The sequence below is a fragment of the Neovison vison genome, chromosome 1 (genome assembly GCF_020171115.1).
Source record: "Neovison vison isolate M4711 chromosome 1, ASM_NN_V1, whole genome shotgun sequence".
Classification (NCBI taxonomy): Eukaryota; Metazoa; Chordata; class Mammalia; order Carnivora; family Mustelidae; genus Neogale; species Neogale vison.
In genome coordinates, this window is record NC_058091.1 from 36,825,269 (window position 1) to 36,851,996 (window position 26,728).

The window sequence follows — 26,728 nt, forward strand, 5'->3', positions numbered from 1 at the left end:
TTTGATATAGTGATTTGAAGACATAAAGTTATTTGCACTCTCCAAGGGCTGGGTAAAATGATTTCTTTTTTTCTTTTCTTTTTTTTTTTTTTTTTGGTAAAATGATTTCTTATCTATTTGTTGTGTTTTAATTCTTTGTCATAATCATTTTTTTTTTCCTTTTCCAACTGAAAATTAAATATCTTGGGGGAAAAAAAGAGAAACCAGGTAAAACTTGAATATTTTTGCCTTTTATGTTATTTATATTCTTCAAGACACATTTTTTTAAACTTGAAAAAAAGATCACATTTCCCCCTGCTTTTCAACAAATCTGGCAAAACAAAAAAACAGAGATGCATTTCCATTGGGACTATCATGAAAATTTTATGTAGAATCATACACCCCTGGATGTCATAAGCTAAAAAAAGACATTAAAAAAGAGTAATTTATTTGTGTGGGAATTATCATTATCTTATTTTTCTAATTCATTCTGTGAGGCTATAATGGACAAATATTTGTTTTTTGTCAAATAATGATTCCACATGTTGTTTGAATCCATGTGAAAAATCAAATGAGCCCTGACTATTGCAGACTCTTCATGTTTTAGAAGTTTATGTTATCAATTACAGGAAGCAGATAATCTCAAGAATAGATGTCTACAGAAAAAAGAAACACTTAATTCCAAAATAATTGATTCTTTTCTTTCTTAAATTTTTGAAACTGAACAAAGAATAGTGAAAAATAAGAAAAAAAGGTTGAAAAAAGAAATCTAAATTAATGGGGCACAGAATATTTTTAAAATGATAAGAAAATCTCAACAGTCAAGAATAGCTATTTGGAAAAATGTAAGGACTCAGACTAATGCAATTAAAGATTTTTTGATGACAATGCTCAGTATTATGTTCTGTAAAACATTGAAAGTAAATACCATAGGTAAGAATATTTATATAGAGGGCGCCTGGGTGGCTCAGTGGGTTAGGCCGCTGCCTTCGGCTCAGGTCATGATCTCGGGATTCTGGAATCGAGTCCCGCGTCGGACTCTCTGCTCAGCTTCCTCCTCTCCCTCTCTGCCTGCCTCTCTGCCTACTTGTGATCTCTCTCTGTCAAATAAATAAATAAAATCTTTAAAAAAATAAAGAATATTTATATAGAGAGATCAAAGATGAGAATTGCTACTCAAAGGAAAAAGAGTATATAAACACAATTATTAAGTAAAATGATCTAATTTAAAAACCTAAGGTAGTAAAATGATCTAATTTTAAAGTCAACATCTGAAATTCTTATATAATAACTATGCTTATGTTCTTTTCTCTAATATTGTCATATTAATGTTGACTTATTGTCTTTATATTTCCCTGCAAGATGACATAAATGTATGGGTTACAGACTGTAGGGAACTCGAAAGTATTACTTCTTGATGTTCGTTGGTGTCTAGCTGATTTATTTTCTAACATTCCGCTATGTCTATCCTGATGGCATGTGCTATAATGATCAATGTGAATGAGATGTATTTCCTGACCGAGCCAATATAAAAAGCATGAAAGTGAAACATTACAGAGGCGTAAAGTCATTTTTACTTCTGTTTGGAAAAAAAGTACTTTGCTGCCTTTGACCTTTCAGTGTTTTCTTGTGGTTACCCATCACATCATCCAATTCTATAAAAATAATCACTTCCAAAGTGGCATAAAATAAACTAAGATACTGGGTATAGAATGAAAGCACTCAGTAAAACCCAAGACAGAACAGAAAAGGCAAATGCACAAATCATCAACTACAATGTATTTTAGGTTAAAGCTTTCATTATGTCAAGATTTTAAATATATGATTGGTTGGTGAATAGTAGTTCTCTTTCCCTCTGGCTGCTTGAAGCTCTGCTGCCATCATGAACAACACAGTAATTATCTGGACCAGGAAGTTCATGACCAACCAACTACTTCAGCAGAAACAAACGGTCATTGATATTCCTTACCGGAAAGACAACAGTTCCTAAGACAGAAGTTTGGGAAAAACTAGCCAAAATATACAAGACCACACCAGATGTCATCTTTGTATTTGGATTCAGAACCCATTTTGGTGGTGACAAGATAACTGGCTGGCATGGTTTAGGATTCTTTGGATTATGAAAAAGGAAAAAAAAAAAAAAAAAAAGATGAACCCAAACATAGACTTGCAACACATGGTCTGTATGAGAAGAAATAGCCATCAAGAAAACAGCAAAAGGAATGCAAGAACAGAATGAAGAAAGTCCAGAGGACTGCAAATTCCAATATTGGTGCTGGCTAAAAAAGATAAAGATTCTGCAGTGACTTTTTCTGTGGTGATGTGAGTGGTTCCAAGTCCAAGGTCAATGAGTGAGTAGGTCTGAGAGCCAGAATCTCAGACATGTCTCCTGATCTTTCTTGAGGGTACTTCCCATTATATCATGTTGTTTCTGTATCTTTACCATACATTTTTGCCATTCAATTTAAAATGTTTTTGTGTGTTTTTACTGAGGTGTGAAAATACAAAGCTTTACCATTTGGCTGCCTTTAATAATGACCCCAGATATTTATGGCTCAGTGGTTCTCAACCTTAGTTGTGCTAAAAAACTCAATCATTGTATATAATTATTCTAATATACGTGGTTAGATATCACCTTTGAATCTCCTGAATGAGTTGGTATAGGCTGAGGCCTTGGAATCTGCATTTTAACAAATTGTGCCAAGTAATGTCAAAAACACAATAGCAAGAACACTAATGATAGCTAACACATAATTATTTAATAAAACTTTCAAATAAAGTGTCAATCATTGTTGAAACCCTTTAAACATATTAACTTATTTTTTCCTCAGTACAATATCATAATTCAGGTGCTATATGCAATTTTCAGATAAGAAAACTGAAACAGAGTTTAGGGGGTTGTTACCAAGTCATATTGCCAGAGAGTGGTAAAGCTAGAATTAACCACTGCTATTATTGAGTTCTGCAGTCTTACGTGACTCTTATGTTTTTTACTCAGTCTCACTACCTCTCTTCATGAGGGAAGAAAAGAAATATTTTAGGGAGACGGAATGTTAAAACTACGTTTATTCACATATTAAAGAAAAAAAAAACTGAGAAATTAAATGTCTTTTTTTCTAGTCACATAAGTCATGGGAGACCTAATATGCTACTCTCGATTCAGCATTCTTTCTCAAGAAACATTGCCTTCAGTCATAGTAATTTTGCTTTCCTCTAATTTGGTATAAGGACTGTACTATTCATAATTATTAGTTGAAAGCAACAGAAGTAAATTTTAGTTCTATGAGGCAAAAAGAATTGATTGAAAAAATAGTAAGAAGCTAATAGAACTGTTAGGAAGGTAGCCCAATGCTCAAGTTCCAGGAACGATGGTCCCAAACCCTCCCCAAACTGGCCTGAGGCAAAATGGCTTAGACCAGCTGCCAAGAACTCATCCTGACTTCAACCAAAACTCCACCAGCACTGATAACAGTTCTAGGACCAGAAGTCAGAACTATAACCACTACCACTCCTAGAAATCCAATGTCAATTAAATGAAGGGCACAAAGGGTGTACTTAACCCCCAGTTGTATGAAACTTCATTTGGGCAAGTACAATTGTTGGAATCCTAAATCATGATCTTGAGAGGCACTGCCAAGGAGAGCAAGAATTTGCATTTTCTGACTTCTACAGCGAGGAGGTACGATTCCTAAAATAAGCAAAAAAATGGCAAGTATGTTTAAAAGATATTAGGAAACCAAAAAAATATGGGGAGTTCATAAAGGGATTAGGAAATGATGACTTTCATGCAGGCAGACATTTGAAATCTTGGAATATTAGTAAGATGAAGACGATGCAATTAGGAGCCTCTCTTAAAATGATTTTTAACCACACACTTCAATAAAAGACCAAGGGATTTATTTTCCAATTTTGCCTCTTGGGTTGGAATGATTTTGGCAATTTATGGTCCTATTTCAATACTACTCTCATTCATTGCTAGTAGTCCTGGGTAACTTCTTGTTACTGTTCAAAAAGGAATGTCTCTATCGGGGAAATAAAAATAATACTTACATCACAAGGTTATATTAGGATTAAATGAAAAAGTACAAGTAAAACATTTGACACCAAACTCCAATTTCTATCCCTTTTGGAAAATTTTTGCTATCTATTGGAAACACTTCAAAACTAATTTCATTGATAAACAAAAATATGAAAATTATTGTGTTCATGACCTTCCAAAGTAGATTCGAATACTACCTATACCCTTTATGAATCATCGTACCAAAGAAAAGGCCTTGTTCTTACCTAAGTTTTCATTGCTCTTTCTTTTTTGATATATCAGTCTGTTTTGCTAGATCCTATATATCTTGAAGGCAAAAAAACCTGTGAGATGATGAAAGATGATTGCATCAAAACACACGTTTTTCCTTTCCTGCTTATTAATAAAATCCTGATGTTATCCATTGAGATAATGAGCCCCACTGGAAGCCTACAGAGTACGGAGCCTTCTGAAGCTATACTGTGCCATGTGATTACATTCTGAGAAACATTGTATGGAACTGCTGGAAAAGCATGTTAAAAGGACAGGTTACTTTCAAATTTTATTTCTCCTTCTGTCTTCCTGCCCCCCTTGGCCAAGTTTACAATAGCTGAAGCTTCAGAAGCCATCTTGATCCATGAGGTAACCTTGAGAATGACAATCACATGAGACAGGGAGAGAAGCAGAAGGAACCAAGAAACATGAAAATTTTGTATAGCTATAGTATCAGCACTGCAGGACCTTCCTCTGGCCTTCTTATATATGAGAGAATAAACGTTTGTGTCTGTTTAAACTCTATGAATCAGATCTCCAAACTCGAAACATAACTGATTCATACTGTCTCTCATTTAAATTTGTATTCCCAATACTTATCACAAAGCCTGACACATAGTAAGTATTTAATAGAGGTTGACTTAATTAATTCATCTATGGCTTTAAGCCAATTAGAAATGTCTTTTGCTTCGTCTATTACCTCATTTGAATAGTTAAAATAATAGAAAATTTTCTGTTTAAAGAGTGAGAAAACAGAATGGTCTTCTGAAGGTGAGAAAACTATGGATATTTGTTTACCTTTTCTAATTATAATTGTATTAAAATGAAAAGTCAGTGAATTAAAACTGACGTGTCTCTATATGTTTCGTTTTCTATAGCTCTCTTTGGGAACGTGCGAGTTATTCTTTTTAGATAACTTTTGGCTAGTGTGCAATAGACTAGAAAGAAGTTTGCTCAGTCAAGTATATTCACTATTTGAGGAGGGAAATCTAGTTCCAGCATGATAAGTATTGCTTCAGAAAAGATCTAAAGGAAATAATGAGCAGTGGATATAAAAAGTTAATGTTAGTACATAAAATGTATGTACTTTCCCTATTCTCTATCTAAAAAAAATGTTGGGATTTTTCTTTTAAAAGACTTCCCTTACATTATTTTTTTAAAAGATTTTTATTTATTTATTTGAGAGAGAGACAGTGAGAGAGAGCATGAGTGAGGAAAAGGTCAGAGGGAGAAGCAGACTCCTTGTGGAGCTGGGGGCCCCATGCGGGACTCGATTCCCGGACTCCAGGTTCATGACCTGAGCCAAAGGCAGTTGTCCAACCAACTGAGCCACCCAGGCGTCCCTTTCCCTTACATTATTGAGAAAGGTATGGGAAGGGGCTGGGGGAAAGGGTATATTTGGAGCATTGATTTTAGGTACAACAGAAAAAACTCTCATATAGAAGAGGGAATACAGAGTTTGTCGATGGAGATCAACGTGTAGCTATATAGTAGGAGGAAGGTGAGGGACTTCAAATGTGATGCCTGTTTTCATTGGAGGTATATATCCAGCACATCAAGTTTGTGGTTTTGTGTTGTTCAAGTCTTCCGTATCTTTCCTAAAATGTTTGTCCACTTGACCTATCTTACTGATAGAAGTTTGTAAAATCACAACCTATGATGATAGATTTATACATTTTCTTCATAACCTGTCAATATTTGCTTCATGTATTTTGAAACAGTTTTGAAGTACCAGAGTTCTGCCTTCTTTTTAGCAGTGTAAAATAGAAATCTTATCATATATTTTAAATAGTCAATCTATGACCGTGTCACAGACCTCTGGTTTCACCTAATCTCTCCAGACCTCTGACTGTCTGAACCTTCCTGGAGTGAAGAGCTGGCAACAGCACAGCCTTCTGATCAGCATACTTCTGTTTTACCTACGTCTGATCTGAGATGATGCATGGAAGCCATGACTATTCTCTGTGCTCTGGGATCACTTATTGTGCTTTCTTCTCATGTGTGACTTCTGGAATTTTTCCTACCTTTATTATGTATATGGGTATATATGTGTATATATGTATATACACACATATACTCTATTACTATATGCATACATGCATACACATATACACACATACATACATTACATTATTATATATTACATTATTTCCAGAAAAAGAAAGAAAAGAAGGAGTTATCAAACCATTTCCAAAACAACAACTCTCATTTCTCATATACCTTAAATTTGTAATAGTTAGATTTGGCTCAAAAAATATCATCCTTGCTTATAGTGTAAAATAGAGGCTTTTGGGGTATGAAACATTGATCTCTGAACACTGTGCTTTTCAGATTTAAATTTTAAAGTATTAATTTGGAAATAAAATCTTTTAAAATCAAAGGGTGATATGGTTAAATATATTTTTTCTAATATTTAATAAATGTCCTCTAATTTCATTGTTTCTTTACATATAAGTACATAGTGAATAGTCTATATTTTGTTTTATAAACTAATTTGAGAATTTTCTACAATAATTATTTAAATAAATGATAACTATAATTTAGTATAGGTAAATGAGGTCAGAGATTATGAAGAGAAAATTAATAACTTATGTGCAGATGATACTTCATAACATAGTTTATCTGGGGAATATCTTAGATTAGAAGTTTTCATTGCTCTAGAGGTCTGTAACAGCATTAAAATACATTTCTTGATTATAAAGTAATTACATTTTTTCAGTACCATGGAAACACTTTACTAAAAATGTAGAAATGAGAGGGAATTGAAATGCTTATAACATGTACCCAAGTACTTGAAATATCAAAAGGCAATCACTGGCTACAAATAATCAACTGAAAAAAAACACCTAGAATATTTATGATTAAAATAATGAGTAAATATAATTATTAGAATGATGGCTTTTATAAAATAATTGTGTGAGGATACATATTTTATAATAATAAAAGCATAATATGTACTAAAGTATTTCAAAGACATGTTTCACTAATAAATTGGAGAGCTTCAGAGTGGGGGCCAGGCATCTGCATGCTCCCAGGCAACTTGATGATTCCCAGATGAACCAAGATCGAGATCCACTGGCTTGTAGTATGGAGGGTATGCAGTGCTGTATGACTTGAGTTTAGGACTTAGCATCTTATATTTCTATTAATCGGCTGCTATTGGAAGGTTTTAAACAGAAGACAGATGTCTACTTTAAAATGACCTCTGTGTATGGAAGGAAGGAGCACAGATGACAAGGAGATGAGAAGATTAGGAGTACCATCTAAAAAGCTATTGCACATTTTTTTCATAAAGAAGAATTTTAAATAGTTTATGTAGATACTCTGCCTTCAAAGAGGTGGAGTTTAACTGGCTATCCCTTATGTATAGATTATGCTCAGTGACTTCCTAGGTTAAAATATAGGGAGGGAAAAATGAGTCAATTTACAGTGGAGGTACTTGGCAAAGACTGCCTAAACCAGAGGATCAGGGTTAACAATGACAGTGATAAGCCTTCTGGATAGAATGCACCCCTTTATATGATGTAATAAGAGTGGCATCTCACTTTACAGGATATTCTCCCCCAAATTCATGATCTCTGTTGAAACGAGAAAAATGCCTCAAAACTGTCAAAGTTATCAAAAAGAAAAGAAAATCTGAGAAACTGGTATAGCTAATGATTAAAAGAGAGGGATAGAGATTTAGAAGAAATGATTAAGGAGTAGAATAGTGAATGCTAGGGGCAGCGAAGGGGAATCTGGGTGCTGAATGGAAAGCATGACTTTCAATTAGTACCAATTGGTATTATTCCTAGATCTTTTGTCACAATGCTCAGCAGCTGGAGAGAGCTCAAAAAAGGCAATGATGGAGCCAGTATATTCACTTTAAGATGATGAGGCAAGGCATTTGAACATAAAGAACTCATTTACCCAGGAATATGCATGAGAAATGCATAAATTGACAATATAAATAATGAATGAACACTAAGGTGAAAAGCCGGCATATGAGGAAGTCAATTAATGGATAGAGATGGATAACAAGCCAGGATTAAAAATACCTAATGCATTTGTCATGGCAAGACAGGTTGGGAAAAGGGAAGAATCATATAATCAAAATGATTAAAAAAAATTCAAAATAACATAGAAATTGATAAAACAGAAAAGAAGCCAGGTTCAACTGAAGTGATTTTGTGATCTAACAAGCATGTAGTTTGGTACATGATAAGAACGTATTGATGACGTCTTTCATTTTAGAGTGAGGGTTTCAATTCAGCGATGTAACTAGAGCATCACATCACACACCTGCGGGAGAATAGCCTCCGCTAGGCCCTGGCAAGCTTCAGGATGGCTCTCTGATTTGGAGCCTGGAATCTGCCTATGCCAACCTCTGAGTTACTAGAAACTTAACCTCAAGGATGGGTCATACTTGCTTGGCTCCTAGCTTCTCAAACCTTCCATAAGGACTCTCTTCTAATGTCTCGAAAAATTGGCCTTTTTTCAGTACAGTGAGGAAAAATCCTTCACTTTTTTTCTCCTCAAATTCATCAACAAGGAGAATTCTGGTGAAGCCTAACTGTGCTCAGTAACATTTGTGTATAAATTGCATAGCCAGTGCTAAGCTTCCCCTGTTCCTTGTTGCCCATTCTCAACTTGCTGCCCAATGACGGTAAAGGTTTTTTGGCATCTGCATATGTTGGCAGAGGACCTCTTTTCTCTGTAGGAACTTGTAGTTAAGTGCTTCATTCAAATTAAGGCAATGCTTAATATTGCCATGTGCTCTTTCAAGTTCAGTCAGTGATTTCTCAGCCCTGATTGCACATTAAAAAGACCGGGGAAACTTTAAAAAATTGGTGAAGATGTTTAAGCAGCATCCCCCTTGATTTAGGTTTGAGTTGGGTTCTGGGCAGGCATTGACTTTTGTTTGTTTGTTTGTTTTTAATTTAAAGTTGATCATCCAAGAGTTAATAGTATACAACTAGAATTGAGAATCACGGGATCTGAGCTTCCAATTGAGAAATAGAGACATGAAGGCTTTTATACTGTTTTTTATTCCCCTTTGTTTCTCTACCTTCAAGGTATCTTCAACACTGCCTCCCTACTCCTTATTAACTCCAGTAACATTTCAGCATCATTTATCCTAACATTCAAGTATATACTTTCTAGTTTTGCTCCTACACTCTGCAAGTTTCTTCTGGGAACATGTAGGCTAAATCTGGTGCCCACTGGCTTGAGCTCAGACCTTTGAGGACCAGCACCAGACTGGGAAGACTAGCAAGTATCTCAAATCACAATATTTTCCATATATCTTTCTCCATTGAGGAAAGATCTTCTTGTCTTAAGAATTTATATGGGAATATGGAATGGTGTTTCTTAAACTTCTTCAATCTATTGAAAATATATAATATTGTATACACCTAGCTTTTTATGATAGGCATTCCATTCATTTAGAATAGTGTCTCTCAGTTTTGATCTCAACAGTAGTTGAGATAATTTACCTATGACTTTTGAATTGTTTATCAAGAATCATGAAGTCTGCTGTCAGGCCATTCTCCTATTGCTTGCATCATAAGTCTAACAACTTACCCAATACAATGAATTGTGCTGTTGGATTTCCTGGATGAATCATTAATCAAAGGAGCAGCTAAATACTGCACCCGAGTTTCAAAAGTCCTTGATGATAGGTCTCAAAATTTAATATGAGTATTACATGAGTGTTACTAGATCCCCTTGGGCCAGCTGTGCTATTATCCAAGCCCTGCCTGGAGACCCGTTTCTGACCTGGCTTGGGGAAGACCACAGAGAAGACTGTGCAGGATGCCTGGGTTGGTTAAGCGTCTGCCTTTGGCTGAGGTCACGATCCCAGAGTCCTGGGATCGAGTCCGACTTGTGGCTCTCTGCTCAGCAGGGAGTCTGCTTCTCTACCCCTCCTCTCGCTAATGTTCTCTCTCCCTCTCTCGTTCACTCACTCTCTCAAATAAACAAGTAAAATTTTTAAAAAAATAAGACTGTCGAAAATGTGTGAAGAATAATGCGGAGTTTTTACGTATAGTTTCTTGAGAAGACAGGAAAAAGAGTCCCCAAATGGAGTGTGAGAGGAAGTACAATACATAATATACCTTATAACAAAACTTTTGAAATTAAGCTTTAGGTATCTAGAACAGTGGTGATGGATCTAGACCTGCCTCAGCTCATACGAAAATGTCCAGCTGATCACGGCACTCACCCACCATCAGATTACAGCTTCCTACCCTCTGTCCAGAGCTCCTTGGAAAATGGGTTGTCCAGAAGCAAAGGATGAATCAGATGGTGGGATTTGAGGGGGGAAAAAGATTTGTGGGGTGTTAGGGCTCTGGATGATTAGTGGACAATCTCTTGTAAGGTGCTTTAATTCCCTTCATGCTTCTCCCATCTGCCTCAATTACGGAAGTGATCATCTCTGGGAAAAATGTGAAGATTTTCCTCAGGGTGACTATTTTCAAAAGGAGCAGAATAAAGAAACCAGAGGTGTTTATGATATAACATTTGTCCTTTTCATGATTAGATATTCCGTACAAAACTTTAGAAATGTCTTAAGTTGGAAAATGGAATGAAGAAAATAATGTTTGGAAAAGACAAGAAAGACCTTGAGAGTGTCATGAAGGTGTCATTGATTGATTACAACTGCAGGGAGAACAGAATGTTAGAAAACTGTAACTGCAGGTTAAGTACAACTCGATTAAGTGAAATTACAAAGTTTGGGTTTGAGTCCATGTTAGAGAGACTTCAACTGGAAGAGGTAGTCCATAACAAAATAATCTTACAAAAACAAACAAAAGAACTTCCACATTTAAAATTATTTCCATATTAAAAATAAAATAAAATAAAAATAATTCTTTATGGAGACAAGGAAGAGAGAACTCAAAATAACTTCAGTATTTTTGGACTTTCATGGGGCACCAGTTGATGAATTGGATTATCACTAGGAAGTCTAAGGCTCTGTTTCTCTGAGGAGCTTTGCCCGCTCTGTCCCTCAGGTGGCGCTCAGCTTCTGTGTCCACAATACCCATGGGTCTTTTTTCTACTTCTAACTGTATTCCATCTGGTGCACTAAATGTGGATGTCATACAAATACATATACTTCAAAATGATCCGAAGATATCTCACTAAGAGAAAGCTGTGGGACTATTTTCCTCTCTTTTCTTACTTTTAAACTCAATTAAGAAGAAACTTTTCCCCCCTCTGAGTCACTGCCTTTTATCTTCCCTTCTTAGGTTCATTGTTGTATTTTTCTCCTTCATGCTAAGATGGTGGCACAGAATACTGATGAGAAAATGCTTATTTTAAAACCACTCATTTCTCTGAGTACAGCAAACCTGATCTGCATTTTTACAGATGTTCCCCTGGTCTGACCTCAGCCTTAGGAGGGTTATAGGTGGTCCCACAGCAAAAGGAAAAAAAAAAAAAAAAAAAAAAAAAGAACAGAAATTTTGCACCCCAGGTTCTTCTGGATTGGCAAAGGAGGAGTTAGAGAACAAACTACTCTACATCAAAAGCAATTGCTAGAGGCCATAGGATTTTTATGTTATTCCTAAATTAATTTCTTTATATAACAATAGGTCTAATTCTCAGGACAATCACATTCAATGAAATACTTTTTTGGGGGAGAGGAGAGGAAGAGAAAGTGGATTGTGTATAGGAGCAGGTTGGTCCCTATTTTGATTTTATAAATGTGCAGAGCCCTAGTGGGACAATACCCATACTAAAATAATCGGGGCTTCTCCTAGTCTGAGAAACTCCACAGTTCTTTTTAAGTTGAAATTACAAGCATGGTTGAAATTCTTTCTTAAAGGGATCTCTATTATTTTTTAAAATCCGAATCAAATTGATGCCTAAGGATGGTTTTATAACACTCTCACATTAGAAACCTCCAAAATGGTATATAGATTATTTCACTTGTATGATAAAATTTGCAAATATCTATCATTTTTGTCTAATTCAAAATAAATTAGCACTTGAAAACAGAATGGATAATTCTCCAAAGAAATTAGCATTTGCCTAGCTGTTCTGATTCAAACATTTTGATAGCAAAGGCTCTTTTACTGTCTGAATTCTTTCTGATGTCTACAAGAACTGACAGAAGCAGCATAACTGGTAGGCTTCTATGGATTCTGCTGTGAAGAACCCAGGGGAAGAATTGTGGCAAGGCAACCTGCATTCATCTAAGGAGGTAGAAATTAGACAACAAGGTGAAATCTAGTTATTGGTAAAAGTGGAGCAGGCAAACATCAATGTGGTGAGAATTATCAGTCACATGCCTATATGTTTACTGTTACATATGTTTTTCTACTTATTTATTTTTAAACTTTTTAAAATTTTCATTTTTTTTAAGTTGTTACAATAAAGGAGAGTCTTAGTTCATCTGGTAGTTTTCCTATTTAAACATCAGATCTGAATCTGAGGGACTGTGGGTCATTATTTTTTAATCCTTACAGTACCGACGATATTATTACATGAAGCTTGGAACACTCAAATATAAGTAAGTAACTGAATCAAATGTATCAACACATTCTTTATTGGTTAAGTTCATATCCACCCATCATCCTCCGCATAGTGCACACACACACACACACACACACATTTTTATGTGGAGTTAACCATGAATGGGAGGAAGGAAGATAGAAGATACAGCACTGGTATCTGGGAATCAAGCCAAATAATTAAGGACAAAAAGATTCCTGGAGATACTAAATACAGTTTTGGCCTACGTCACAACTGTTACCAGAGTCATTTAGACTTTAGGTACTTATATATAGAATATTATAATAATGTAACCTGCTTATATATTTCCAAATGATAGAAGAAATGTGAGATATGTAAATTATGTAAACTTTCTTTTTATTTTTTTAAAGATTATTTATTTCAGAGAGAGAGAGAGAGCACATGCATACGCATGAGCAGAGGGAAAGGGTAGAGTAGAGAGTATCCAAGCGGACTTCCCCTGAGTGTGGAGTCCCACACAGGGCTTGATCTCAGGACCCGTGAGATCAGGACCTGAGCCAAAACCAAGAGCTGGACACTTAACTGACTGAGCCATCCAGGCACCCCTACTTTCTTTTTGCTTATTTTAACAGGTATTATATTCATACTTCTTATGAAGAATGAAGAAAGAAAAATGACTAATAAGTGCTCCCTTTCCTCAAAATATTTTAATTCTTGTGATAGATCTAGAAAAGTAAACAGACTTTCAAAATGCAGACTTAATCCAGTCTTGGAGGATTATTTTTTTCAGATGTGTCTACATAGAGCCTTATAATTTTTTCTAATGTGCTACTAATCACTTTTAATTGAGCTTTCAGCTTGCAGGTGTCCATTTAAATGACTGAATGTTGCTGCAGTGGGACTATCCAACAAGGGGGAAATTAACCTGAAACAATGTTGCCATTTTATTATGGACATTTTATGGTTACTCTCAAGTCTTCTGGATTCCTGGTGGTATTCCGTCACCAAATAGAACAATAAACTCTCATACCTGGAAAGAAATTCAGAGATTAATTAATGCAATACACTTATTTCACAGAAGAGAAAAATTAGATTCGGAGGTTGTATTTGCTGGACATGATTATAGAACTTCTTAGTGGCACAGCTAAGTAGGGTCTTCTTCACACCCAAAGTCAAATATAATTTATATCACACAATATTTCTGAAAGACTACATAATTATAAATAGATATAAAAATGAATGAATTCATAGGATTAAAGGCATGGCATCATAATTCTTTTGTATAAGTTGATTCTACTTTTACTAAATACCTGAATATAAATACTGTTCTTTTTTTTGAGTTTGTAGGCTAATTAAATGAGCTAAAATACATCATAGAAGATTAATTCTGAACATGTTGATGTTTTCTCTTATATACTTTATATTTACATTTTTGATACCATAAACTTGCAATAAAACAAAGATGTAATGGTTACTTGTGGTGTGACTCAGTGACCCTAGAAAAAATGAACACAATCTGTAAATAATACATTAGATGAAGAAATCACTTGAAAATTAACATGACTCCATTTTGTTTATTAAACAGCATCCAGTATTTCTTAGACACAGTGCTTGGCACTTTAAAAATATCACATTAAACTTACAATAAAATTGAATGCCAAATTACGTTTAAAAATATAAAAATGTGATTTCAAATATAATAAATTTGTACATTAAACAGTAATATTTCTCTGACTAAAAATATAAGTTGGAGATAGAAGATAGGTGAAAGGTGGTAAAATCTAGAGAAGAGTTGACCTCTTACTCTCTACCCACAAAATGAATATATTGGTCTTCTGTCTTATTAAATGCATTCTGGTATGGACCAGTAGGAATGTTCTGTCTAGTGAGAGGGTATGGTTCTACAGTGCTGGCATGTGATTATTTATTAGGTTATCCCATTATCCCAATTGTTCCCGTTATTTGTTAAGATGACCAAATTTACTTCCCTAAGCTCTGAGTCCATACTCTTCATGCAAACAGCTATAGAGAGAGTGATCTGTTTAATAAATGCAAATGCTGTCACATAACTTGTATACAAATTGATTCTTATGCAAGTAAATATGTTTAATTAGACACTATACATTCATCTTTCCTTTCTTTCTTTGATTCCTTTGAAAAAAATTTTTTTGCCCTTTGACTTTTGAGGAAATCTGTCCTATGTCCATGACTCTGAGATGCAGGGTCACAGATACAGAATCCTCACACACCAAGAATTACATTATAGAAGAGGCAGGAAGGATAATGAACAGACAGACAAATAACAAAATAAGTGATGATATAAGAGAGTTTTATCGAGAATGCTGTTTGGCATAGAGGAAGAATGCCAAAGCCCAAGTTCATTTCTGCTTGAGCTAGTGTTTGAGCTGAACCTGGAAGGATTGAACAGTTTGTCAGAACACTTGGGAGAGGGTATTTCAGTTAGAGAAAAGAATTTGCAAAAGAGAAATGAATGCCTGAGTTAGCAGAAACTACAAATATTTGACTTTTCCCGGAGGGTCCCTTATGATTTAATAAACATGTTCAGTCTGAGTAACTTATTGCATTTGGTATAGCAACACAATCATGTTTTTGAATTTAAAAGCAATAATTCACGCCCTAAACTATCCTGGCCACCAGCAGAACAACATTCTGTGAGAGCTTGCGTGGGCATCAGCTGGTGCCTATAGATAAATCTCCTTTGGGTTTCTTGCCAAATGCTGCAAACACCCACATTCTTAAACTGCTGATAGAGAAATAGAGGCACATTCTTAAAATAAAAATTATAGTCTTCTATCAAATTTTCTCTGCTAAAAACATACTGACCAAAATAGTCAAGACTGATTTTTATATCTTTTACATATTTTAAGCAAGGAAGACAATAACGATACTTCACATTTCTGTTCAGATTATTTAATTTCTCTTTTTCTCTCTTCCTCTCACTCACACACAGACATATAGACATACACAGACACACAGATGCACACAAACGTGCATACTTTTCCACTTTTTAGGTTATTTAGCTATTCTCCAGGGCACATCAAGTGGTGTTTATTTATTTATTAAAACAACAACAACAACAACAGAAATGACTATGAGCAGGGTAAGTGGTGACGGCAGGAGGCACCAAGAAGATAGAAATGTTGGCCCTACTCTCAAGACAATTGGCTGGATTAGTACATATGTGGTTTCATTTTATACCCCAGTGAATCTCAGTTAGGACCAGGTAGTAGAATACATGAATCATGAATGTCAGCTTGTTACTCTCTTCTCTTCCCTCCCCTCTCCTCCCCTCCCCTTCTCTCCTCTCCTTTCTTCTCCTATCTCTTCTCCTCTCTTCCTTCCTTTCTTTTCCTTTCCCTTCCTTTTCTTGAGTTACCCCATGAAACAATGGCATAGGAATTTCATAATATAAATTTAAAACTAATTCTGCTGCTAGAAAATAAACATTCACCTCAATGTGAGAAAGGAATCCATCAAAATCCTTGAGGAGAACACAGGCAGCAACCTCTTCGACCTCAGCCGCAGCAACATCTTCCTAGGAACATCGCCAAAGGCAAGGGAAACAAAGGCAAAAATGAACTATTGGGATTTCATCAAGATCAAAAGCTTTTGCACAGCAAAGGAAACAGTTAACAAAATCAAAAGACAACTGACAGAATGGGAGAAGATATTTGCAAATGACATATCAGATAAAGGACTAGTGTCCAAAATCTATAAAGAACTTAACAAACTCAACACCCAAAGAATAAATAATCCAATCAAGAAATGGGCAGAGGACATGAACAGACATTTCTGCCAAGAAGACATCCAGATGGCCAACAGACACATGAAAAAGTGCTCCATATCACTCGGCATCAGGGAAATACAAATCAAAACCACAATGAGATATGACCTCACACCAGTCAGAATGGCTAAAATTAACAAGTCAGGAAATGACAGATGCTGGCGAGGATGCAGAGAAAGGGGAACCCTCCTACACTGTTGGTGGGAATGCAAGCTGGTGCAACCACTCTGGAAAACAGCATGGAGGTTCCTCAAAATGTTGAAAATAGAACTGCCCTATGACCCAGCAATTGCACTACTGGGTATTTACCCTAAAGATACAAACGTAGTGATCCAAAGGGGCACGTGCACCCCAATGTTTATAGCAGCAATGTCCACAATAGCCAAACTATGGAAAGAACCTAGATGTCCATCAACAGATGAATGGATAAAGAAGAGGTGGTATATATACACAATGGAATACTATGCAGCCATCAAAAGAAACGATATCTTGCCATTTGCGACAACATGGATGGAACTAGAGCGTATCATGCTTAGCGAAATAAGTCAAGCGGAGAAAGACAACTATCATATGATCTCCCTGATATGAGGAAGTGGTGATGCAACATGGGGGCTTAAGTGGGTAGGAGAAGAATCCATGAAACAAGATGGGATAGGGAGGTAGACAAACCATAAGTGACTCTTAATCTCACAAAACAAACTGTGGGTTGCTGGGGGGAGGGGGGTTGGGAGAAAAGGGGTAGGGTTATGGACATTGGGGAGGGTATGTGCTTTTGGGTAAATTGGAAGGGGAGGTGAACCATGAGAGACTATGGACTCTGAAAAACAATCTGAGGGGTTTGAAGTGGTGGGGGGGGATGGGAGGTTGGGGTACCAGGTGGTGGGTATTATAGAGGGCACGGCTTGTATGGAGCACTGGGTGTGGTGAAAAAATAATGAATACTGTTTTTCTGAAAATAAATAAATTGGAAAAAAAAAGAAAATAAACATTCAAGTTTGAATGCAAAGTAAATCATTCTATGAGTAGAAGAAAAGGAGCTGTCACACTTACCATGATCATATTATTTCCAAGTTCTTCTGTTAGTATCCATTTACTATGCATTAGATATTTTCTTAACTGCTCATACTTTCTGGCAGGTGCCCAAAGTTTAAGAAAAGCTGAGATAAAAATCCTGAAATTGAGAAAAATTTATTAATTCATTTTTCTTTCTTTCTTTTTTTAAGAATTTGGAAGGTTATTTTATAATCTAATTTGCCTTGGTCAGGCTAGCAGAATACTAGGGTTCTTTAGTTCCCCAATTTTTAATATTATTTCTTAGTCATTTTATACATTTAATATTATATTAGAAAATTGTTTTCCAACATTTCCAATTAAACTTTAAATCATATTAACCACGATTCCTGGTATTTTGTGTTTAGATAAAGTTTTCAGTGAATATTCAGAATGTATTTTATGCTTTTATTTCTGGAGTGGATCACAGAAATAATGCTTATGTTCCCTAGAGAATTACAAGACTGAGGTAAACCTTATTTAGACACATGCTATAAGGGGTGCCACTAGCTAGTTAGGCACTAACTAGCATTAGCTAGTTAGGATTCTCGGTAATTTTTTTAAAAAAAGTTTAATCATCAATTGCACTTTACTTAACCTCGCTATGTGTATATAAGTGACCAGATTTAACAAGACCACAGAAAATATATATGGCTTCATACATATATATATATATATATTGAGTAAAAGATATTTTGTGATTTCAGATACCAATTTCTTGTTATTCTTCTCAAAGGAACCTTTTTGGAATGGGTCATTATTTCCCAATTGAACAGGTTGAATAGGTCTAAAAAATCCTTCTGAATTCACTCTTTAATTCTATTCATTCAACTGCAATTTATTATAGAGGTTAACAATACATAGAGACAAGTGCCTGTTTTGGGAAACTTAAAAATTGAGGTGATGGATAATTAAGAATTTATTGGAGCACATGGGTGGCTCAGTCGGTTAAATGTTTGTCCTCAGCTCAGGTCATGATCCCACAGTCCTGGGATGGAGCCTGGAGTCCAGCGCCCTGCTTGGCGGGGAGCCTGTTTCTCCCTCTCCCTCAGCCCACCTCCCTGTTCATGTTCTCTCATGTTCTCCTAATAGATAAATAAAATCTTTAAAAAAGAGTATTTATTGTTTTATTTGAGACAGAACATATATAGAGACATTACAACAAGGAGAAAGTATGTTTAGGGAAATCAATCAAAGGGACGAGGGGTGTTAATCAACTTAAGAAATGGATTCCAGATTTTGCCTTATGTCTTATTTCCTTATTTCTTAATTATCAGGTTAATTGACAGCAAACATGTTTTATGGAAAAAATATCTAATAAAATTGTATTTATAATGAGAGAAGCGTATATTATTTTCTCAGATTTATAAGAAATATTTCCGTAACGGCATGACAAGATTGTATTTCTTTTTTTTTTTTCTTTTTTCTCTTATACCTATCAAGTTTTGATGGTAAACATATGTCTTAGAAAAATGTTTTGGTTCCATTTAGCTTATCAAAAAACAATTAAATGACATTATATTCATGGGAGAAATTTAAGAAGCAGATGAATTTGTACATATTCCTGACTACAGAGGAGAGACTTAACTAGATCATCTTTTAACAGTTATGTTATTTTTTCACAGCAAGTCTTCAGCAAGCAAGACTGTGCCATGAAAAAATTGGTTTAAGTTAGTTTGTTATTTGGAATTTACTTTCCCATAAAAATCGTATTTTGGAACACTGAAAAAAAAATATAATTAGATTTAAAAAATCGTATTTTAAATGTATTTTATCCAGATTCACCTAAAAGAAGTCTAGTGACGGCTTAATGTGTATGAAGAATAGTAATAAAAATATTATGATGGCTAATATCACTGGTCAGTTTTGGCATTCTGCTGCTTGAATACATTATTATTTTCTCTTTGCTATTCTGTGAGAGGAATATTATCATTTCTATTTTACAGGTGAGAAGATTATAGTTTAGATAATTCAAATGACTTGGGACTTAGAGTCAGAATTGGGAATTTATGTGTACCATCTGACTCCAAATCCATGTTTTTAATCATTTTATTATATTGTGATGCATGGTTATATTACGAATGTCAGAAAAATGCACATGCACCTATTTATTTCAACAACAAAAAGCTGGCAGTAGAGGCACAGATTCACTGCTGATAAATTTGTTAAGGACATCACTTACATTAGGTTATACAAGACATGTTTAATAGACTTCACTGAAAAAGCAAGTACCCACTGGAGGGTTAAGTTAAGGGAGTAAGGTATCATTTCTTGAAGCAGTGAGAAGAGAGAAAAAGGAAAATTCTCCAAGGGGCAAAGTAAAAAAAAAAAAAAAGAGTCTCAGAAAAGTAAACCAGGGGTCTGAACAGAGATTGCTTGTGAAAGCAAAAAAGAAAACAAAAAGAAAGAAGAAAACAAAACTTTAAAGAAATACATATGTATTTTTGGTGGGGCAGGATTAGAAAAGAAAACTTACAAGAATGCTGAGTGAGTGAAATTAAAGTGGTGACTGTCAGAGACTATTATGGAAAGAGTTTAAAACAAGAAGTGGAGGTGCCTGGTGGACTGGTGGGTTAGGCAACCGGCTCTTGGTTTGGGGCTTGGGTCTTGACCTCGGCATTGTGAGATGGAACCCCACCTCCAGCACACTTGCATTGAGCGGAGAGTCTGCTTGAAAAATCTCTCCCTCTGCCCTCCTTAGTATGCACTCTTCCTGCCTCTCTCTCTCTCTTTCTCTCTCTAAAATAAATAAATGAATCGTTAAAAAAAAAAAAAACAAAAAAGAAGTAGAAGGGAGTGTAGATACATAAACATTTTAGGAATGAAGGACATGAAAAAAAAATCAGGGCACAAAACAAGTATGCAGGAAGCCTGTACGTTTTAAATATGTGCTCTTCTTTCCACTTATTCCTAATGGGATCTCTGAAAGTGACTGTAATTCAAGATTTTTGAGATGAAAGATTGTTGTAATTCTGTATTTCATTAAAATCATTTTGATTGCTGCATAGGATGCACTTAATGTTATATTGCCTGGTCTTTCAGGTTATTAACAGGAAATTGACATATAGGCAATCTAGATCTATGAATTACAGATTATATTACCCATAATCTGAGAATACTTTCCTTTTCCCACTTATCTATTTAAACTGAAAGACAAATCAAAATAGATTATGTTGCCTATGGCAACATAGAGGGTGGGAGGTGTGGCTATGGGGAGAAATTGCTATTCAGCGAAAAGTTTCTTTTTAGAGTGATGAAAATACTCTAATTTCCTTTTGGAGTGAGGAAAATATTCAAAGTGTGATAATGATCACAAAATTCAGTAGACAAACGAAAAACCAATGAATTATAACATTAATTGGGCGAACTTTCTGGTACATGAATCATATCTCAATAAAGCTGCCTTTTTTTTTTTTTTAAAGAAAAAGAAGCAACTCTAAATGCTTCAGGTCAAATGGTAATGAATTGAAAACTTAAATTTATTCACCTGTTGGTGAATAAATTTTCCTTTTCATAAGGCTCCTAAGCTCATGACACTAGGGAGAACATAATTAACGTTAATGGAGAAACCTTCTAAAAAAATACAACTGTAATTTTTCAAAAAGCTCTTCAGTACTTCTTTTTTGCTCTCAAATGGTCTTGAAATAATTGTCTCAAAGTATAACTATAATCTACTTTCATGTAATTTTCTCTTAGCATAACAGAAAAATGTAGAGCAAAGGACTCCCAGGGAAATTTTGCAATATGATTACAGTTGACCTAGTATTATGGATTTGGGTTTTCTGATTGACTTTTCACCCAATTAATTGTTTTCACAAATTTTTCATAGGGCTTTTATAACTTCTCCCCCACATTCAACATACACTAGGCTGTCAGCCTTGTGTATAAAGTAAGAGACCTATTACTGTCCGTCATGGAGTTAATGGAATAAAAAAAAAAATGGAATTAGAAAAGGTAAACACTTAAGCAACTAGATAAGTCAACAGAGAATCTGGTACCTAAATCTGATATCTGAGCATAAATAATATTATCTCCCAGTTTTACCTATTCTATTCTAAATGTTAATTTATGATATACACATATATCTGGTAATATATACTTTCATTGCAAATGGTTTTATAAGTAAAACTTTTTCTATAGAGTGTGTAGTAAATAATAATAAATTTTATTTGCAAGGGGACACTGAATAGATCAGAAGGGAAAATAGGTAAAAATACATCTTGTAAAAGTTAACATTCAATTTGTCAGTGCTTAAGCAATATGATATAACACTTAAACTTTGGGGAAAGGCATCCTGGGCTTGATTCCAAAATCTTCCACATATTAGCTGTAGAAGCTCAGATAAACTACTCATTTCCCTTAGCCTCAGTTTTCTTAAGGGAATACTAATTTTGCCTGAAACTTTTGTTCTGGTAATTAAATGAAACAGCATATAAAATATTTGTCACCTTACGATACATAACAAGTATTTTCTAAATGTTCGTCATGTACATAGAATTCGATTTGAAATCAAATGTATCTAACATGCGTTGATATAGATAAAATTTTCTCTTGATTAGCACAACTATTTCAGGAAACCTAGAATTAAATCCTATCTTTCCAATATTCCATGGAGTTTAGTTTCCTTCTTAGAACCACAGTATTAAAATGGAATTTTACATTTAGGTAGGCTGGATTTTAAGAGAAGTAAGCCTTTATGTTTTTCCCTAAAGTACTTTCCAGGATTTTATTTACTTGGTAAATTTTATACCAACTAGTGAATTAAAGATAGCCAGAAGTAGAGCTCTGGGAAGTGCAGTCTAATTTTTCAATCCATTGACTCCAGACTGAACCTCTGTCTTCTTACGTAGAATGTGGTGGGAGATTGATACTCTGGCCAGTTCTGGGCCCACACTCTAAAAAGGCTGGCAGCTTCTCCAACTCTTCTGTATCTTGGCTGTCATTCTGTGAGGAAGCCCAAGCAACCACAATTGACAGTTGATTGAGATCCCCAACCAACCATCCTACCTGAGCTACCAGCTAAAGCCAGACCAACTTTTATTCCACGTGACTGAGCCACCTTCATGTTGATTCTCTAGTTTTTCCAGTAAAGCCCTTCTAAAAATACCCTGTGGAACAAACATGAGCTGTTGCTCCCAAGCCCTGAGTGAATTATAAAATCATCAGTAAATAATTGTCATTTTAAACCACTACATTTGGGGGAAGTTTATTGTAGAGCAGGAAATAACTAAAACTGCAACCAGGAAAAGAAGCAGTATCTGCAAGGGTTAAAAGATGTCCTGAAGACTCTCTCCTCTCTATGAAGAACCTGTAAATACTTCTATCACAAATACTTCAATCACAACAAATTTAGAAAGCTTCATTGTTATCATTTCCCTATATCTGTTTTTTATTAACTAAGCTTCATCTTTCTCAGGTGGTAATAAATTAGTATCTCAGACCCCAAACTTTCTAATTTTTAGTAAATACGCCACAAATGCTTATGGAATGAAAGAATGAATGATGAATAAATGTCTGGTTTCATTAGGATTGTTGTCTTTTTTGTTATTTCCAGAGAGAAAAAATAACAGTTAACCCTGATTCCTACAATTTGAAGGTTTGTATGAATAAATAAAAGTACTCAGTTTGGGGGTGCCTGGGTGGCTCAGTTAGTAAAGCAACTGCCTTCAGCTCAGGTCATGGTCCCAGAGTCCTGGGATCGAGTCCCACATTGGGCTCCCAGCTCCAGGGGAATCTGCTTCTCCCTCTGACCTCCCCTCTCGTGCTCTCTCTCATTCTGTCTCTCTCTCTCTCTCAAAATAAATAAATAAGAACCTTTAAAAAAATATATTCAATTTGAAGAAAGATTCCGTTTGAAAAAAGGATCTTGTGAAGAGAATAGGGAATCAGGGCCTTAATTAATTTCTTGGTATAGATGTTGAAAGAAATGAACTAAACATAAAGGAACAATAGATCTTTTGGAAAAATAAAAGTTAACTGGGGTTCTCTTTTCCTAGGGACATCCTACAAAATACTTATTTTAAGGCATGAACACCAAATTCCTGGGGATTTCCATGATCTTTAAAACAGCAACAACAACAACTAGCACCTTATAATTAGCAGCAAAGAGTCTGTGTACTGACTTATTATAATGTACAGTCATTCCATTAGGTGCATACCACCGTGTGGTATGAGGCAGGAATAATTAGACACCAGATGGTGATATCAACTCCAATAGAGAATGCCTATGCATTATGCATGAGAAGTGACTTTATTGTTGTTTTTATCCATTTGGTACCATTATGCTGCTCTTGGACCTCAATCAGTGTCTCAAAAAAAAATCTCTTTGGATCTGGAATTTTTCTGTTCTGAACAATTTGTAACATCACTTTGTCATATTCTGATCAGTTATCTCCCTACTCAACTTGCAGAATTTCTAAAAGCATATTATTTTCTGGCAGCACCATAGAACTGAGCTTTCCCATTATCCAGAGCATCTGAGCTTACTGGATATAATTTTATGTTTCTGCCAGAAGTATAAAGTTTAAGATTAGTATCTTTGAAAATTGAATCTGATTTTTAATGATTGTAGTGTCACATTTCTGGGCTGAGGTACTTTTAAAATGTCATTAGTAGATATGTGATTAATCATTTTATGTCTTTTGACCACTAAGAATATCTTTTATTTTCATTATAGATGTAATGAATTTGAAATTAGGAAAGAGCTGGAATATATAGTGATTAGATAGTAGATTTCATTAATATTATTAATTCTTCAAAGGAGAGCTCAACAAAACGGTTGTTTATCTTGATTCGTTTTGGAAAATGGTAGCATTTGAGGAGGTTCCAATATACTGTATCAGAATTCAAGGACAAGTTGTCTTTTAATTTTCAGCCTTCTTTTGATTAATTGATTGATTCTGTGACTCTTAGCCCTTGAAATAAGACTCCATACATAAGATTTTTAATAAGTGGTCCTAATAGATGACATTGCTATAGCAGATAAGATTTGATCAGAGAATCGTAATATGAGTGAACTTATAATGTATGATATCTATTATACGGTTTTTACTTTGTTTGCAAACTATTTAAAAAGTTTATGTTCATCTGTTGCCTCAGCCTCTGGATCTGAGGTCAGCAGAGCAGGAAGCTGGGAAGGTAACAGGGATATGAGGGTAGTGGAGAGTAAAAGAAAACTGGAATCCCTGAAACGAGGCTGAGGCCCAGATAGATTCATCACCACTTCCAAACCTCCAAGTTCAATGATGTCAGTAACTTTTGGGAAGCTGAGGTCTTTGCCCATGGAGCTAAACATGCATGAGCTTTAGGAAGTCAGAGATGCTAAACGGGGAACCTGGAAGAAGCTTGAGATGATGCAGGCAGAGATCAGTAGCAAAATCTGAGGCCTACAATAGTGCCTGGAACATTCTATATATATTTAATTTTTTTATATATAAATATATATATATTTAGATTTATGTTTATAGAAAATTTGTGAAGCTAGTACAAGACTTCCTGTTGGGAAAGACAATCTTACGCACATGATTTTTGGAGTCTCGCTCAGCCACACAAAAGTAGGCCTTGGGCTTTAAGCCTTCCTTACCAAGAGAATTGCCTTGAGTCTTGCTGAGGGCATTCAGTATTTGGCAGGGGAGAGGTCAGGGTAATTATGCGGGGCATCAGTGGAGAGCACATAGGCCAATTGCCCTGCATTGGCCACCAGGGACCTACTGACTATGAGGGACTGACACCCACTATTGGAACTGATCTTGCACTGTCTCTTCTCTATGGGAGTAAAATCATCTTACCATCCAGTGCTTGGTCATGCCATTCTTTTCTTCATGACTCAGATACCAAGACGCAGTGGGCAGAAGTCTTTGGAGTTCCATTTCTGGTATCTAGAACTGTGTTGATCTTTGCTATCCTCCATGTAGTTGGAGTCTTTCCTTGGCATTGGTTCCCATGGACTGTGTGCTACTTAGCACTTCCCATATAGCCCACACCCAGCCTCCTCTGTTGTTAACACCTTGTATTACCATAGTACATTTGTCACAATCAATGAACTAATAATATTAAAATATTATTAACTAAAATCCATTTTTAGATTTTCTTAGTTTTTAACCTACTTTTTTTTTTTTTTTTTTCTATTTCAAGATCTTACCCAGGACACCATATCACATTTAGTCATTATGACTCCCTAGACTCTTCTTGGCTCTAACACTTTCTCAACTTGCCTTGTTTTTAATGACGTGACAGTATTGAAAAGTACTGGTGAGGTATTTTGTAAAATATCAGTTAGGATTTGTCTGATATTTTCCTCATAATTAGTTAGAAATAGAGACACATCTTAAAATCATCATTAATCTTAACCACCAAGACTTTACTCCCATTAACATTTTGGAGATCACTTCTCTTTAATATCATAATTGAAAAACTAACATAATATATTTTGCTTTCCTTCTATACCATTATTTTATTGGTTTTTTCCATGTGATTAGGAGGCTTTTAGTTGCTGCATAACATTTCTACATGTATGAATCATGTACCTAAGAAGTAGTCTGAACTACTGTAACAAAAGAAGTCCAAACAATGATAGTTTAAAGATAAATCTTTATTTATCCTTCATATAGAAGCCTCAGAGTCAGGTGGGCCAGTAATTTCTGCAGCACCAAACCATCAGATCCAAGATCATTTACTTTGTTTCCTGCCATCCATGCTCCCATCTCATGAATGAATGTTGTTGTTCCAGCTCATTCTACCATGTTTACATTATAGAGAGAAGAGAGAAGTAGTAGAAGCCTATCCTTCATTTTAAGACCACAGATGTTGCACATTCATGTTTTGTTGCTATCCAATTGTCCTGAATATAGTCATGTAATCACCCTAGCAAAGAGAAAGGCGTAGAATTACAGTATTTTTCTAGGTGGCCATATATTAATTAACATCTGAGTGTTGCTTTAATAAAGGAAGTAGGAGAGAATGGATCATTAGGCAATATTAGTAGTATCAAAATAAATATTTCTATCTTCTCTTGGCTGTTTAAAAAAAAAGTAGTTGCTATAAATCATGCTGTGTTGATCACCCTAAAACAGAATATTTCTATCCACATTTCTTCTTCTTTTTTTTAAGATTATTTATTTATTTATTTGACAGACAGAGGCCACAAG

The 26,728-nt window shown here is 35.2% G+C and overlaps 1 pseudogene; it reads left to right on the forward strand.

Moving 5' to 3' along the window:
- Positions 1–1,861: 1,861 nt before the first annotated feature.
- Positions 1,862–2,262, forward strand: LOC122898633 (annotated as a pseudogene).
- Positions 2,263–26,728: the final 24,466 nt, after the last annotated feature.